A 17,340-nucleotide genomic window follows, 5' to 3' on the forward strand; every position below is an offset into this window, starting at 1 on the left:
GCCACACGAAGATGAAGGTGTCCTGTGCCTTCTGGGCACGAAGCCAGCCACACGCGCTGAAGTCCGCTGCGGCGACCACTTCAATTGCGAGTCGCGCAGCAGGTACGCATCTGGAGAGGAGGCCGAGAGGCGCACTGTATGTACGTATATGTGCAGGTCTGATTTTTTTTTAGGTAATACGGTTTTTTAAATAAAATACCTACGACAATCAGGGTCCTGTCGTTTTCCCACACGAACTCTACGTCGAGGCGGAAATACTATGAACCGGTTTAAATGACATCGATATATCTAATTAACAAAAACTCGTTAATTATCTGATTAATTTATTGATTTTAGAAAACTCATTTATATTAGGGAGTTGTAGTCCGTGAGTATTTGTGACGTACCCATTTATTTAGAAATCACAAAAGTTACACGTAATTTGAGATAATTAGTCATCGACTTTTGATGCCGATATCGAAACTGACCACACTCTGTGCTCAGGAAACACGGCCACCCTGTTACGTCAGACCGAGACTTCCCGTGACAAGGAAGTTACAAAATTTAAATGAAGGCGCGTCGCGGCCGTATATTGCCGTGGAACGCGGCAAGTCATCTCACTTACGCCAGCAGATCACCTTACCTTTGCGTGTGACGTTGGTTCTTATCTGCTTCTTTCGGGCTGTAGGCAAGAAAACCACAATGTCCACCTTTTCTTTCTCTGTGGGCATAAAACAGAGAAGGAGCCACTACGGCGCTTCTTCTTGCAGACAGACGAAAGAGTTTCTGCGCCTGTTTATATAGCTAAGAAAAGAAACAGACAAGCACTACACATCACACGCGAGAAATAAGCGGTCTGCCTGTGTATTTCACTCATAGGTGTCATTGTCACAGAGCTGTTGAATTACTTCAGGAATGATGTGGCGATTAGGCTTTTCTTTCGCAGACAGTGTTCACGTGTATGCGGTAAAATCATGCGCATGTTTGCTTTTCATCCTTGTTTGTGTATAAGGGTTTCTTAGTGCATGTGGCACGATCTTGTATAAAAGTATGCGTTCTTTTTAATAAACTTCTGAGTTGCGAGTCGGCGCCCTTGCCACTCGGTCTCTCTTCGTCCTCGTGTTACTTGCGCCTTATTTAAAACAAACTAAAAAAAAAACTACCCACGTGTTTCCATAGCGTCCTTCGGACGCTGGGCGTCCTTCGTACTTTCGATGAATAGAGCACACTTTCATTTCGTTCTGTTGAAAGGTAAAAACAAAAAAAAAAAATGTTCATTTTTGTTGACCCTCCACTGCGCAGAGAAAGCGGTTGCAAAAATATCATCCAGAAAGAGAGGAGGCGGAGGGCGGGGGGTGGGGGGCTGTATTGATAGCGAGCGTAGCCTGCCGGTGCTCCTATATTACGCTAGTCTTGAGGGGCCTTATAGAAAAATGAAATCATATGCGTACACACGTATACAAAGCTTCCTGAACTCAGCAAGCTAGAGTACCTCGATGTTAGAGTAATTTGTTTTTCAAAACTCTGTACGCTTCCAGAGCCTTCCCGGGGTTTCACGAGGTACAAAGCCCCTAATATAGGCACCTTTCCATGTCGTATATAGGAGAGAGCACTTTTATGAGGCATGAAGGGCAAGCCACGACTCAAGTGTCTGTAGCAACTCAATACAGTCATCACTCTATGCATAAACTGCCGACCGTACGACACGATGTCGCACAGACCTGGAAATTAATTAACCATAAGCTCGAAGCGCTGCCTTCCCCCTTGCGTCCTTCGTTCGAAGGCACATCTCTAAGGCCGCCATCGCTAGCACCGTCACAACCACCCAGTCAACGTGAATCACTTGTTGAAGCAGCGAGTACTGTAAGGCGTAAGCATTATAATGTGTACGCCGCGGGTGTTTAGATGTATAACGACGGCGCTTGTATAGACATCAAGCTTCGCTACTCTTCGGGAGGCGTGCACGTATATGTGTACTCAGGGTTTGACGATATGATAAATGATGCACGAAGTGATGGTCTTAAAGGACTTCTTGCTCTACGCGTCCACACGTAGTATTGCGGGTCGCACGTGACATCCTCTTCGGCCTGATGCCGTGGCATTTCTAGCGAACTTCTTTGATGGATGTTCCCAAATTCGCGAAGATTTGGAAGACTACATAGGCTAGTATGCATTTATCAAGTCGCACATTAATGACTACGAACGTCAGATCCCTCGGTACTTTAAATTTGACAGGCGGAAAGGCACCCTACCTGCATGACATGAACTTTTCCCGACGTCGCTGCTCGCCTGACGCATGCGCTATTACTGGTGGCAGAAGGCACGCGGCACTTTTCTTTTTTTTTTTTTTTTTTTGTCTTGCACGAGCCCGGGAGCATGCGTAGCGCTCAGGCCATGTATCTGTCGGCCTGAAAATATTAATTTCTAGGAATTCACATGCCAAAACCATCATATGATTATGAGGCAAGCCGTAGTGGAGGGCTTCTGCAATTTCGACCACCTGGGCTTCTTTGAATTACACTTAAATCCAAGTTCATAGCATCGTTTACCGAGTTAGGTACTTTTAACGCCCGTACCCCCTAACCCCGTGAGTGGTTGGAAGTCCGATGCGACCTGGCCAACCTCGCCTGTCTTTCGTTATCTCTCTCTCTCTCTCTCACTCTTGGTGCGCGGGCCTCTAGCATTTCGCCACCATCGAACTGCGTCTGCCGCGGCCGGGATTGAAAACGCGTATTTGGGTTCAGCAGCAGAGCACCTTAACCACTGCACCACTGCGACGGCCCCTTGTCGTCTTGATGAAGCCATTCCTGAACGAGAATTCGCGAACGGCAACTAGTTTCGATCGCTCTTCACGTACGCTTTTGTCATGTGTCGGGCTTTCTTTCAAGTTTTATATCAACTATTGTAGTATATTTAGCCCTAATATATTAAAGTTAAGTTATATTGTAGTTAAGCTACCAATGGTTCTGTACTGCGGACAACTATATGATACAGGGAAATCTTGCCGCACAAGTAAATTGCCGGCTACTTCTTGGCTCTTAGGCAGGCGGAACAAATCTGATGTTTCAAAATAACATATTAAATAGTGTTTTAAAAGTAGCCCCTGTACGCGAAAAACAAGTTCGTACATAGAACATACAAGTTAGCTATTGCCATATAGCCTACAATAACTTGTCGAGCCGTAGAGGCGGAGGAAAAAAGTGAAAGGGGAGCATATTTTTGCCATTTATTATGACACTATATGAAAATTGCTTGAGAGGGATAAAGTAAGGTAAAAGTGCACCTTCTTTTTCTACCTTGGAAAAAAATCATCAAGTGTCTACAATAACAGTAAGTCAATATTGTGTTATCGTTACCTAATTTTGTCATTAAAGTTATCACAACTCACGAGAGCCTATTTTGATACTATAAAAGACATGACTTAGGGTAAAAAAAATTACGGGTAGCGGTGTTCGCAAGATTGCTTCAGCAAGGCTGCCACTGGACGCGTAGCTACGGGTATTACAATGTCTTCCTTCCTCAATCACAAATTCCGAGCTCTCTGCGACAGCCACGAGCAACGTGCTATAGCTTGAGTCAACATGGCAAGTGCGACTTTCATATGTGCGGTAAATACGCCCTACACGGAACACTACGCACCTGTTAGCTATTCTATAAAAGAACGCGAATTTATAAAACTCATCTTCGTGCCTACTTTATGCACTTTCACTCGCACGACCTCACCCCAACCTAAATTATAGCAAGGGGACAAAATAGACTGCTAGACATCTCAGGTAATTTGCTCCTAAAAACGGTAGAACACTGGTGCCGGCTTTCAATTCTCCCTACCAGTTCACATACTCAGTAAAAAGTATGTTTCGCCGCAAGGGCGAAGCAATGAATGCGATAGCAACAAATTAGAATGTTATACGAAGTAAGGCACCAGCTAACTCCTCTAGGATCCGATTTCGCGTAACTCTGCTATATTTGGCGTAAGGGAATACGGCCGCTCTAGGGAGCGAAGCGGTTTCTGTGCTGCCTGTCGTCTCAACGCGTAGTAAGCAGTGAGAGCGCTGAACTTACAACGTTAAGAACCGTCTACTCATGTGCTGAGGTCCCCCACCCCTCCCCCGGCATGCCTTCATGCTCCTTCGCCCGACGGAGCTGGCCGGCGCCTTTCGTCTCTGCTTGAGCTGCCTCGTCTGCAGCCTTCGCATGCTTTCACTCGCGCATTGCACATAGGACGCGCGGGTTGACGTTACCGATTTGGGCTTTATACGGAACATGACGGCGACGGCATAAATGCGCCTCGAGTGTTCATATAATCGCAGCCGCAATAAAACGACTAAATGCTTGTTTAAATTGTATGCCAACTTTAATTTCTCCCTAACCGTTCAAACAGTTCAACATTGCACCCCCCCCCCCCCGCTCTGCAACAGGCGACAGGGATGAATATCTTGGAGGCCATGCGCGGTTGGGCTCCGCCTGGTGGGTGATTAAAGGACTTCATCTTCCGAGTTTGAATGCTCGCGTCTGCGTCATCAGGTGAGACAGCAGTGCGTGGCCGGAGGTGCCGGTTTGATGCCGACGACGTACGAGACCACAGCATTGCAACGGAACCTGCCGGGCTGTCTTCTTGCGTTTTTGCGACCTCATAAGCAGCAACATTACACTTGAACGAAACATGGAAAAATTTTTCGAGGGGCTTGTTTTCTTTGTTAGACACAACCAAATGAATCCAACAGGCAGTAAGGCCAGGGAAAGCGTAGGGGCTTATAATTGTATTTAACTGTCGCGTAGTAATAATGACACTACAGTGAAAGACGGCAATTAATGGCCTCTATGCTTTCTCTGGCCTTAATGTCTGTTAGATTCATTTGGTTCTGTCTAACCTGACACTTGACAATGTAAAGCATCCCTAAGCGACATTTCGCCGCAACATTAAACTCAGTGACGTAGCTCAGTGACTCATTCATCGATTCGCATTTATATGTAACGATAATTGCTTAAATGCCATTTTGCCTTTCTTTAGAGGGATAGATCGACGACTGTAAGACGACATTAGATTGACTTTTAGATTTCCCCGGCTGTATCGTGTAGCGGGCACTAAAGAAAGATTAAGCACCACTTGTCGAAGGTATGTGATGTGCTCACTGCAATCAGAGGCGGTGCGCGACACTTACGTGCGAATGCTATCACGGCTCGAGAGCTGCAGATTGTAAAGGAATTTCACGCGTATGTGCTACGTCGGCGTCTGAGGAAGAACGAGGAGGGTTCACCGACCTACGAATTGACGGAAATCGACGCCAGTCACAAATGTGCGCGGAATAAGCACGCGTGCAAATTCTGACAAGCGGCCCAATCAGTTCTATCACTCGCTCGATGCCTTGGGTCGCAAACTGAAAAAGGGAGAAATAAATTAAACTACACAACACGTAGCTCGCCTCAAGCAGACTTCGACTAATGAAAATCACAGAAAACGGCTACTGTGTGTTCAGTTATCAAGTCGGTCCAGTAGTTTTTGAGTGCACGTAACAAGAGAAAGCATATCGATACCATATACCTTTAATAAAGCGACGCAATCAATGACGCCAAACATGCTTTGGCTGGTTAGTTAGTTAGTTAGTTAGTTAGTTAGTTAGTTAGTTAGTTAGTTAGTTAGTTAGTTAGTTAGTTAGTTAGTTAGTTAGTTAGTTAGTTTGTTTGTTTGTTTGTTTGTTTGTTTGTTTGTTTGTTTCTTTGTCTGTCTGTCTGTCTGTCTGTCTGTCTGTCTGTCTGTCTGTCTGTCTGTCTGTCTGTCTGTCTGTCTGTCTGTCTGTCTGTCTGTCTGTCTGTCTGCTTGCTTGCTTGCTTGCTTGCTTGCTTGTTCCACTGATCGCATGCGTCATTTTTTTTTAATAGTTTACACGCTCCACAGTATGAGCAAGAACAAGAATTCAGCCATTATTTTATAGAATGAGAAGGAAGCTGACCAGTGATAGAAAGTATAGTTACGACAGAACGTCCTTGCAAATGAACACCCCATATAATAATCTAATCCATCCGAGGAAAACTCGTGAGAGGTATGACGCAGTGGGCGGAAATATATCTTTCCGTTTCCGGAAGATACTTCCTTGTAGCCTTGTAGCCTCCCTTGTAGCTCAGTGCATCATGTACCCCACCTCCTCAGTCCCGTTCTCGCGAGCCATAGCTCCTGGAAAGAGCGACGCGAGCTGTTACAAGAGCTAGGTGGCAGCAGCTGGAATTTCTTTTTTTCCAAGCAAGTGCGGCGCAACTGTTTAGCCCGAGGCAAATGGAGCTGTCACGCGCGACACCTGACGTCCGTCGCCACCAAGGGCGCACGGAACTGCGCGAAAACGAAAGCAAGGCACAATAAAATGAGGGGCTCCGAAAAGAACTACGACCAACGCTTGTGTTCTCTTGCGTTACTTCTCGGCTTTTATCCCACACTTCTCCTCCTTAGGAAAACAGCGAGCACTTCGCAACGGCGGTTTCAGGGAGCGAGTCAAGATCGTGAACTCGTGCAATGATCTGTCGACGGAATGTGTTGACGCAGCTGGTGACGTTAATAAGAAAAAATTCATCACTAATCAGCAGTGCTCGTATGTCGTCGACAAGTTGTTCCTGCTCAACGAGACAATTGTGACGCGTCATGTGCCCGTGACTCACTGGTTTGGAGCTCATAAGTAGCGAAATGAAGAGTGAATGGTGAACAAGCTTTGGCTGGATCGACTGAGGATCGACTGAGGATTACTTGAAGCGCTCCTACAAGCAGCGGTAAGTCTGTGACGATAATGAGCGTTGAAAATTGCGTGTGTTATCAATTGCTGCACCACGACGAAAGCTTCGCCCGGCAGCAATGCCTCTTTCACGCGTATGCTCCAACTTTACCGCGAGAGGAATCACAAGACACGCTTTATTTATTTCACTGTAGGCAGGAATTGCAGAAACCTGCTTATTAACATAGATGAACATGCATAAGCGGATGCTGAATTACGCTCACTCATAATAATTTTGTTCCTAATTTTTGTCATAATTTTGTTGGTCATGGGCTCACTCGTTTACTTTGTCACCAGAGTTGCCGATAAGTAGATTTAAAAAGGTGCCAATACAGAATCCAAAAGTAGCCAAAAGTAGCCAAAAGTAGCCACGCCATTTAATTTTATCGCCAGATTTATAGCTAAACAGAACAGAAGCGTATCCTGAACAGACCTTTTATTATTGAACATTAAATACATCGTTTCGAATAAGCAACAACATAGAAATAAGAAAATTCTTTCCTTCCTGCTTGGTCTTCAAGCCACAGGTAAGTTGCAAATAAATGAGCAAATTATTGCGCTTTCGAAGCTCCAGCGTATTGTTTATGTACAATAGATCGAGTTCTTGCCAGATACAGAGTAACTTTGCAACATTTAATCCGACTAGTAAGCAGAAATATTGAACGTTGAAGCAGTTTTTGCTTGAACCCGCAGAGCGAAAATGAGTTGCAGAGTTAACATAATGCCACTCCAGCTTCAGGCAGCGAAATCTGGTTGAAGATGACAAGTCTAGCTCCATTTTCTTGCAGATCTCTGTTTTTGTCCAGTTCATACGAGAGCACGCTCTGTGTATCAACATTAGAAACTGGCGCGCAGAGTCAGCATAGATGACGGGCAGCGCGCTGGCCAAGCGTGCCAAGCGTTAACCAACATGCACGCAACTTCGTCACTCCGTTTTTCCATTGCACGCGGCAAGGAACTTACACTTACGTTTCAAAGACAGCTAGAAATCGCTCGCTCTTCAATCAGCAAATTACGTCATCGACGGGCCCGAATACATCAACGGATGGAAAGACGCGGTCATTGCCTGATTTGAGCATTCTTGTGCGCCATGTATAAAGTTGCCGCGGCCGCCAGGGCGTGCCGCCACGTGCCGACCCCGCGCTCTGTAGTGTACTACTATTATCCGACATTTGCAGGGTATCTATAAACGTTGATAATTACCTACACTGTTGGGACACTAGCGCGCTCGTGATCACAGCGGAAGTGAGGCGACGTGTTCAAAGGAAAGAGAGAGAGAGAGAAAGTGCTCCAAGTCGGAACGCGCGCTAACGTGGCTTCTTGTCCTTTTTTCATCTCCATCCCCCCCCCCCCTTTGTTGCTCCCAGCGTGCTCGTTGGGACGTAAGGAGAGAGAAAATGCTCAAAGCGTTCGACAAATCTCTGTGACTTCGCTCGTATTTGACATATTTGAAAAATTATTGCGAAAATCTACTCGCTACGCAATTAACTCCGATAGTGAGGTACTTTCATGATCAGTTGGAAGACTGCCAAGGGTCCTTTTAATTTAACAAAACTTTATATTCGGCGAGACGGCGCATAGCTTTTGGTAACATAGAGCGCAAAACCATACATTTACATAGAACGAGAAACACAGGACGGGCGCTCCAGTGTCCGTCCTATGTCTCTCGTTGTATGCGAATGTCTGGTTTTGCGTTCTCATGTTCCCAAGAGGCCTCCTTGAAATGCTTTAATTTCTTCTTGCTAGCATTTTATGAAAACCTCGTAGCGCGAGACACCTTTCAATAGATAGCCATCGCTTTTTAGATGCGAAGCAACTTTAGCGCTGGGCTTTGTCCGTAGTTCCATTGGCGACCGTCCGCTTTCTAAAACCTACCATAGCCATCTGTAACATATTGAGCGCGCGCTCGCGCCAAGGAGAAATCTTCTTCGTTTTGTTCTTCGACCGCCTTGATGATGATACGTGCAGAGCACTTTAGGGGCTTGGGCTGCCGTATGCTGTCCTAGCTTGGCTTACCGCAGACAAAACCACGTATGCTGGCACGCGTTAGCGCGTTCGGGCCTGTGTAAGGGGCTGGGTAGGACGCTGTGGCCTCTCCCCCTTACACGCTCTCAGCAATCACGTGATGGCGTCGGGGAACGAGACTGCGGACGCGCGATGAACCCGCGTGGCGTGCCCCAACAAGGGTTCGGGACGGGTAACAGCAACAGCAACTACAGTGAATTCATGGTGTGCTCCACATGCAAGGACGCGTTAACATCGGGCAAGGTGCCCGTGATGAACGGAACTTTAAGTTGACCCATGCGCTTCTTCGCATCCCCACATGGTTCCCTTTAGTGGGAGATGGTGAAACTTTTTTGTCTCACCATTCGCTTGGCAACATTCGGCCTTCAACGCAAGCATCTCCGTTCCAAACGAAGCATGTGCGAACGATGTCATATATCGCAGAAAACGCCTGAATTTTCAGCAACCCCTTGACTGTCGCAACGTGTTCCTAACTGAACCTGAAGGCCTCCTAATGCAATAAACGTGAGAGTTGTCAAAAGATTTTTACGACATAGCGCTAACGACTTGGCTTGAAATCGTCAGACCTTCCTCGAAAATACGGCTGCGGTCGTTTTTCATTCGTCCTGACAAGCTACAAGTCTCGCTGAAAGGCTTCCAATTGGATCCTTCTCCTCACACTCTGGTTTATGCTGACACCTGGCGGAGCTGCGTACTTAAGATTTACGCTGAAGAAGTCTTGAAGCTAACGTTCACGAGAAACCGCTTTGTATATGTGGGTCACAGTTTAGATAACCCGATTTAGAAAACTGAGCGTGACGCGCATAAGCTACTTTTCTTTCTGCGATGCATAATGATTAGGTGTCTTCTAACGAGCCAATGGAGAAATAGAGAAGATGATGTACGGAAGGCAAGGCGGTTAACTGAAAGGTAAATATCCACTTTGCTACCCTGCACTGAAAGGGGAGGTAGAAAGGTAAGAAAATAAGGCGAGGCGGAGGGTGCCTGTAGAGGCCATGTAGAGCCAAATGAACGTGTACATGGTATAGCGCACACTCGTACTTATAGTTTCCACTGTCTAACCTTACTCAGCACATAAATACTAAAACATTTGTGCGCGAATCACACATGACCTGTCGCTGGAAAGACATATCGATCACAATGCGCCGAGAAATCATCGCAAGATTGGAAAAGTACGAGGCAAGAGGGGAAGGGTTGAAGTGGGAAAGGAAAGAGGGTAAATTCGATCTTGTCCAGTTTTCTACGCTACACGGGGGCTCATTCCTGAAGTGTAACTTTCTTCCATATATTGTTGTGACTGAAGAAAATCCTCTGTTACTTATGCTGTTTAACCTCTTTATAACGAACACTGTTATAGCGAGTTATCGGTTATAGCGAACTAAGTGCGAAGTTTCGTTGATCACGCTTCATTTCAATGGCAGTCTTTTTATAGCGAAACCTAAAATGCGAGAGCAACCGCGATATCGGCTGTTAAGAAGAAAATTTCGTACGCGCGAGGCTCAAAACTTGAAAGGTAGCATAAACAGCAAAATAACTATTTAAAGAGAATTCACAACCAACGTTTTTGGCTATACAGTGCAAAAAAAATGCATGTGACTAGTGGCGCCAGCGTATGAACTTAAGCTTAACACACCACAAGGTGGCATCTGAGGCATAGAATAAGCGTTTTTGTATATACGAGTATTGCGCGAGCCAGATTAGCGATTTCTTATAGCCGATTTCATCTCTGCTGTTACAACGAATATAGAATACTACTTCGTTATGACAAGCTTCAACTGTACACAATAGGTCATTGAACACACTCCTTCAATATGCTCCTTCTGTCGCGTAACACTCATTTGCATCTAAGAGGTCGCTCAGATTTGTTCAACTCTCATCCTTCCATGTAATAATCATCTAACTGCATAGATTATGAGCTTTGTAATCATTACCCAACCGTTGGGAAACTCATACTCAACATCCCCATCGTGTTTTCAACATCTCCCATAGCTACTCGTCGCTGGTTACCCCGCATATTTGATATATCAATTAATCAAACAGCTTCGCTAATGCTTAATAATATCGGTTTGTTGTATTTCTGCGCGTACACGTGTCACCACTATACGTGTACGCTCCCCATTCACACCGAAAACGGGCGCATAATAAGCCGCGTGTTCACTGAAAGTAGATACTCGCGGAAGTATGCAGCCGTGATCGAAGAGGTTTATTCAGATACTCTCCTGGAGATTTTACTTTCTTCTTGTCCTTCGTGAAGGAACGTGTTATGTTACTTACGTTCGCTATAGCTAGCCCTAGTGTTCGTTAAATGCTGTCGTAAATAAGCGAAACGGAGGGAAACTGGTGGGCGCGATTTTTTTTGCCTAGTTCTTTTTTTTTCTTTTTTGAGGTCGTAGATGATGACGTTGACGTCACGTTATTTTAGTTCCGCACTTAGTTAACTGTACTTTTGATATGTGCTACATACTCGTACTGTGTACTAAGCAGTGAGTATCATGTACTATACATACGTATGGGCAGTATACTTGTTTTATATGCCACTAGTACTGCGTAAAACAATTAAAATTAGCAAAGTACGTTTTTTTTTCTTGCGTTCCCACTTTTTTCTGTGGACCACGCATAACGAATTTAACGTACATGTAATCAACTCTGAACATGCCATAAGAACTCAATATCTCATTATGAACTGCATACGCATAAAGCTGGACCTTATTTATGTCATCGCGGTATACTCGGGGCTCCACTTCAATGCGCTCATGAGCAATTTTTTTCCCCGAAGCTACTTATGCGCTCCTAATCATTATCTGGCCTTTCTTGCAGTCACGCATAACACTCTTTATTTAGCGACTGCTGAAATCTAACACTTAAATTAGGCGTCTTTATTTTTTTCGCTCTTTTTGTGCATGGGTTCAGGCCTTCCGAATGGATGGATTTATAATGGCCAGCATTGATACTTATCAGGAGATGCTATGTTTTACTATTGTCAATAGAAAATGTCAAACACGTGTATATGGCAAAGAGGAAGCGCACAGAAAAGGTATTCATAAGACCATAGCCGTGTCAGGTCTGTATCAATAACAAGCTTTCGAAAACATCCGCTGAATATGTCGTTATGTGTAGCGCTGAGAGCGGCCGGCGTGGGTTTTTAGCGAGCCACACGCTAATGGAAGGTATACCGCACACAGACGAAAGAAATCGAAGAGGCGAAAAACAAACATATTCTTCAGATAGCCACCGCGACATTTTTTCCCCTTCCTTTTCAGTCCTTTAGGAACAAGCTGGTTTTGTTATTTATTTTCGCGGCAATTTCTCTTGTTCAATACATAACTTTGCTCTGTAACGAAGCTGAAGCTTAATCAGGGAGCCCAAGCTTTAACGGTGATTGAAATGTATTATAGCTACATAAAGTAACGTTCACGTAGTTTTAACATGCCCTATACAGTGAAGCAAACGTTTGTTAAGCGCTTACAGATTAAAAGAACAAACATGAGTTCGCAGGCAAAGATTAACGTGTCACACTTGAGGATCGTGAACACGAACGTTCACAGCGCTAGCTTCTCACTTCAACGCCTCTCCTAACGCTGAGACACCGCTGACTCACTGCTATGTCCTTGTATTTTAGCCGTTGTAGCACACCACCAACAATACAGAGGCATGCGAACGCAGGGAACACTAAGCCATCAGCTGTCTCGGCTAGCCCAACCTTTGTACCCGCTGCTGATTACCTGCAAGATAGGACGCTCAGGACGCATATACGTATATACTCAGGCACGCGGAGGGCTTGCAGAGCTGCAACGGCTGATCGAATAAAATAAGAATTGCTGGGGTTTCACGTGCCAAAACCACGAGATGATTACGAGGTACGCCGTAGTCGGGGGCTCCGGAATAATTTAGACCGATTGGGGTTCTTTGACATGCGCCTAAATTTAGGCACACAGTTGTTCTTTGCATTTCCCGTCCGTTGAAATGCGGATGCCGAGGCCGTGAATCGAACCCGCGCACTCGAGCTTAGCTGCGCGACACTTTACATGCTAAGCTGCCACGGCGCGTGCCACGACCGGTATAGTTCACTTGACTTCCATCCTTCGTTTCATAGCCAAGAAAAGTGTTCCGCGAGTATATACACACAGAGAAATACACTTATATCTGGGGTTTTACGTCGCAAAACCTTGATATGATTATGAGGGACGCCGAAGTGATGGGCTCCGGAAATTTCGATCGTCCGGTGTTCTCTAACGTGCACTGACATCGCACAGTACTCGGGCCTCCAGCATTTCACCTCCATCGAAACACGACAGCCGCGGCCGGGATCGAACCCGCGACCTTCGGGCCAGCAGCCGAGCACCGTAACCGCTACACCACTGCGGCGGACACAGAGGCATATAGAGGCTCGGTATTAGGAAAGGCGCTTATTTCTGCAGCTCATAAGAGAGCAAGGCCTGGCGTCTTTGGGAAAAGGGCGAAGGGGATTGGAAGAAGCGAGCGGCAAAGAGAGGCCGCCTTTCCTGGATTTTCTGGACTAGGGGTATTTTCACCACAGAGACCCAGACCGGGGAGCCTCTCTCCCCATTAAAGAATCGGTGGGTGCCCGGCGGCATTGGGAGTCGAACCCAGTACCGCTGCCAGTGCCATTTGAGGCGAACGCTCTAACCACTTGACCACCGCTGCGGCGGTCGCGCGGTTAGATCGGCGCGAGTTGAAATTTGTTGAAAGTCAAGCTGGGGAGAGAAGCTGAAGCACAACGACACCGAAAGAGGGAGAACAAGGTCACCGGTAACGAGGGAGAACACCCCGTTAGATTGCTGAGGATCAATACATTGGCTGAGAAGAAAACGAAGAAACAGCTGGCATCCGCCTTCGAGTCGTCTTAGGCGAATGCGTAAATGACCATGTGAGTTTTTCTTGCGGAATTACGTTGCGTGCGGTTGACCGCCTTAAGATAATTAATTCCCCCTCCTAGAGGTCGTGTTTCCCCGAAGCCGCTCCTTTAGAAAACAAAGCCACATTTCATCGTTGACCCTTTGAAAAGGAATACTCGCGGTCTTTGTCTCTCATCGAAACTGTGAGGGCGCCGCCGTTCCCAATGAAAGGAACGTGCAACAAGAGAGTACTCGGGAAGAAAGTTCAAGCGGCGGGGGTGAAGCAATGGGCATTCACGCAGGGTATACGCTTTCAACGTACGCGTTCGCTGCCGCAAGTGCGAACGCATTTCTTTTTTGCTGCTACAGTGGCTATATAGTGTTACTGCCAGCTCCCATGCCCTCAAGGCACGTATCCCTAAGAGGCAGAAGAGCTAAAACTACGCACTGTTACAGCGAGGCCATATCAGCCTCTGAACCCAAGTTCCCTAGAAGCTTTCTAAGGCGTATGTGTCAGGGTTACGCCAGAGGCGATAGAAATAACTGCAAGTTGCGTTATAATACTGCTTATGAAGCTATAGTGTCGGACGATTGCTCTGGGCCGGCTAGACATGGATGCCTTATGTGATTAGCGGCGAGGCGTGACATAATGCAATTTGCATGTAAAAATGCAAGAAACGATTGCGCCTCGCAGCTATGCGAGATCCTCGCAGGCAGGTTCGATATAGAGTTGACCGGAAGTAATGCCGGGCACACCAAGGTTGCTGCATTGCCACTCTCTGGTATGAAGCTCGGCAAGCTCGGTACGCAAGGAAAACAGATCTCCCTTGTTTGTATTACGCAGGTTGCACAGATTAAGATCTACTTCCTCGTTACTGTCTTTGAGATAAAGCTCCATTGAGGAGAATGCAAAACAAGGAGAAATAATGTGCGTTACTCATCCCCTCCAGTGCGTGGAGGCCAAGCGTTCGCTTCTGCGTGTATGCTTTCGTATGTTTTGTACGTTTGTTTTAGATTTCCACTTCGTTGTCACTCAATGCCATAGTATTCTGGTTGACATTGTTTGCCGCTCATCGGGCCTACAAACGCGTTCAAACCACGCATAGCACTTCTGTCGTTTTCGAACACGACAGAACTAGGTACTGAATTACCGCCTAAAATTCGGTTGCAATTTTTGTATGCTAATTTGTGAGCAATAGCATCCAGCAAATAGCACACAAATTAGCGCTGATTGATGGATTCATCTGTTGTCTATACACCCCTGGTTATTCTTATCTTCTTCTTCTTCCCTTGCTATGTCCCTTCCTCTTAATCTTCGTGCTGTTCTTCACTCATTGTGTGTCTAATACGTTTACATCTACCTTTTCTCTGCCAGAACCCGCATATGTTGAGCCCCTCCTGCTGACAGCGCCGCCTAGCTTTTCCTCCTATTCGTTATCTCCTCTCCGCGATTTCAACCACGCAGAGAATCCATGTATCAATAATGTTTCTACTACTAGTCTCCGTCACCCTCTCTATATGTGCAAGCATGATAATAATAACGCCAAAAAGAGAGAGAGAGAGAGGTTTACCTGTAAGGCATATCGGGTGTTTCAAGAAATGTATCCGAAAATCCTGAAAACTAAGGGAAATGGTATATATTTGGTAGCTACCTTCACAATTACTTCTTCCATAGTTGCAGATATGTTGAGTACAGACATCAATTACGGCTGTAATTAAAGAAGTTAGAGCAACAACTTTCCTAATCAGTGGAGCCAGGCGGTCGGGTCAAATGGTGGCCTTCTTGCGAAGAGTTGATTGCCGCTTTGAGACTTCGAAAAAGCGTCCTCTTGTAATTATTGTGCAGCAATGGAATTTGATCAATTCGACTGACGAAACCGAAACCGAAGCGCCGCTGAGCGCGGCAAGCAGACGACAAGAATGACGTCATTGTTTACGACAACGATTGCAATGGTGTCAGCTGTTCTCCACTCAATAACGTACGCGCGCCATGCGTGCTATAATTTCAAGCGTAGCCGGCACACCCACGAAGCGAAGTCAATCGATGGTTCATTTAACGACGCTCGCTCATTGTGGACGTCCGAGAAGAAATGGCACTTGCGGTCTTCCGTGTTTCGGTTTTGCTTTCGCCGACGAAATCTGTCAAATGTCATCACTCTGCTAAAATTGCCAGCGCGTCTTCGTGGAAATCTGAAAGCGGTAATGGACTTTCCACAACAAGGGCTCCAATTCTCCCGTTTGACTTGACCACCTGTATCTACTAATTAAAAGGTTATTTAATTTACTCTCTTTAATTACTACCGTGCTTGGTGTCTCTAGAAATATTGGCTTGCCTGCCGCCGCAGAAGAAGTAATTATGATAGCAGCGAGCAAATAACACATTTCCTTTATTATGGAGGATTATCAGGCACATTTCTTGAAGCACCCCGTATAACGTTACCGCGGCAACTTTTACTTCCCACAGGTTTTGTCAGAGAAACGTGCGTAGCGCAACATAGTTTTCATACATTACAGGTTGATTAAAGTTAAAGCGGTAAACATCCAATTTCACAACGTTGGCGTCGTACGAGATATTGGCCATAATTTGTTTTTATTTTTATTCCTGGCCTGATCGATGGTACCGGGTGAAATGTTCGCTCGAACTTATGCATTTTGTATCGATATCGCGACGCCGATACTGCGCGTTTTGCAGTGTGTCGCCCTACATAGATTGCTTAATTGAAAATTTCGAAGTTTCTCCGAACCATCTGTTGCAAAGTTAATCATCTAGCTCACCGAGACCGCATTCAATATGGATGTCCTTCCGGTCGTTTACACCGTAGAATCCGATATGAATCTAGCTACAGTGTCTCGCAAGCTGCCCTGAAATAAGGTCGGTTTCTAAGAATTGTGAAACATCTGCGATGCGTATACCTTACTTGCCTCTTCTTAGTAGTGTGCGTTGGCTGTAGCGTTTTCACATAAAGACCAGAGCGGCATTCTATCGCCAACCTGAATTTGGTTGAAGCTTGTGGGTGAGTTGAGAAGTAATCTATTTACAATAAGGTGTTTACAGCGCACATCTTCTTCGGAAAAGAGACAGGCGGAAAGAAAAACCGCTGCGTCACTCTTGGTCTGTCTTTTGGTCTGTCTTTTGGTCTGTCTTTTCCTAAGCACATGCGCTCTGTAAACACCTTCAAAATAAATATTTACTCAAAGTATTGGTAGTGATCTTTATCGCAACTCCTCCTTGTTCTCATTCGTTAGCATTCGGTTATCACGTCAACCGGTTTGAGCAATATCGGAGTGATAATGGTGATATTGGAATAAAAACAGATTGCAATAGCTTTATATTATAGCGACCCGTTCAGTCGTGTATTGAGGAGACAGAGCCAGGGATAACGGTTCGGCTTCGGCACGATCTGAGTGAGGTCTGTGGGGCATGGAAAGTGCGCGCTAAACAAAACCTATTTGCCAAAGCTTCCCTTTGAGTCAATTAAAAGTAGGTACCGAAGAGGTCGCGCTTCAATTGTTCTTCCCGTTAAAGTAAACCTTGTACTTCCTAAAACTGCAACCAAAATCGCGCAGAATTTGCGACATACTCTACTGTTCATTTTCTTCTGTTGTCCATTGTTGCTGTATATTAAGTGGTTTTGTGCCACGGATGTAATAACACCGAGGCCTAAACCCCGACGGCTTCACTATAGCTGCGTCCTGTCGAGGGCAGTGTGAAAATGTTTCTG

At 45.7% G+C, this 17,340-nt stretch overlaps 2 protein-coding genes across 2 annotated transcripts in view; one reads left to right on the forward strand and one right to left on the reverse strand.

Annotated features, from left to right (window-relative positions):
* LOC119393421 (neuropeptide F-like) overlaps positions 1-17,340 on the reverse strand; it is a 67,709-nt gene that overhangs the window by 17,454 nt on the left and 32,915 nt on the right. The gene's annotated exons all lie outside the window — the stretch shown is intronic.
* The window catches only part of LOC119393420 (galactosylgalactosylxylosylprotein 3-beta-glucuronosyltransferase S-like), a 106,165-nt gene continuing 95,487 nt past the window's right edge, over positions 6,663-17,340 (forward strand). The window contains exon 1 of the mRNA XM_037660426.2: positions 6,663-6,735. The gene's annotated coding sequence lies outside the window, so the exon portion shown is untranslated. The remainder of the gene's footprint in view (positions 6,736-17,340) is intronic.

This window comes from Rhipicephalus sanguineus, chromosome 5 (genome assembly GCF_013339695.2).
Source record: "Rhipicephalus sanguineus isolate Rsan-2018 chromosome 5, BIME_Rsan_1.4, whole genome shotgun sequence".
Taxonomy (NCBI): domain Eukaryota; kingdom Metazoa; phylum Arthropoda; class Arachnida; order Ixodida; family Ixodidae; genus Rhipicephalus; species Rhipicephalus sanguineus.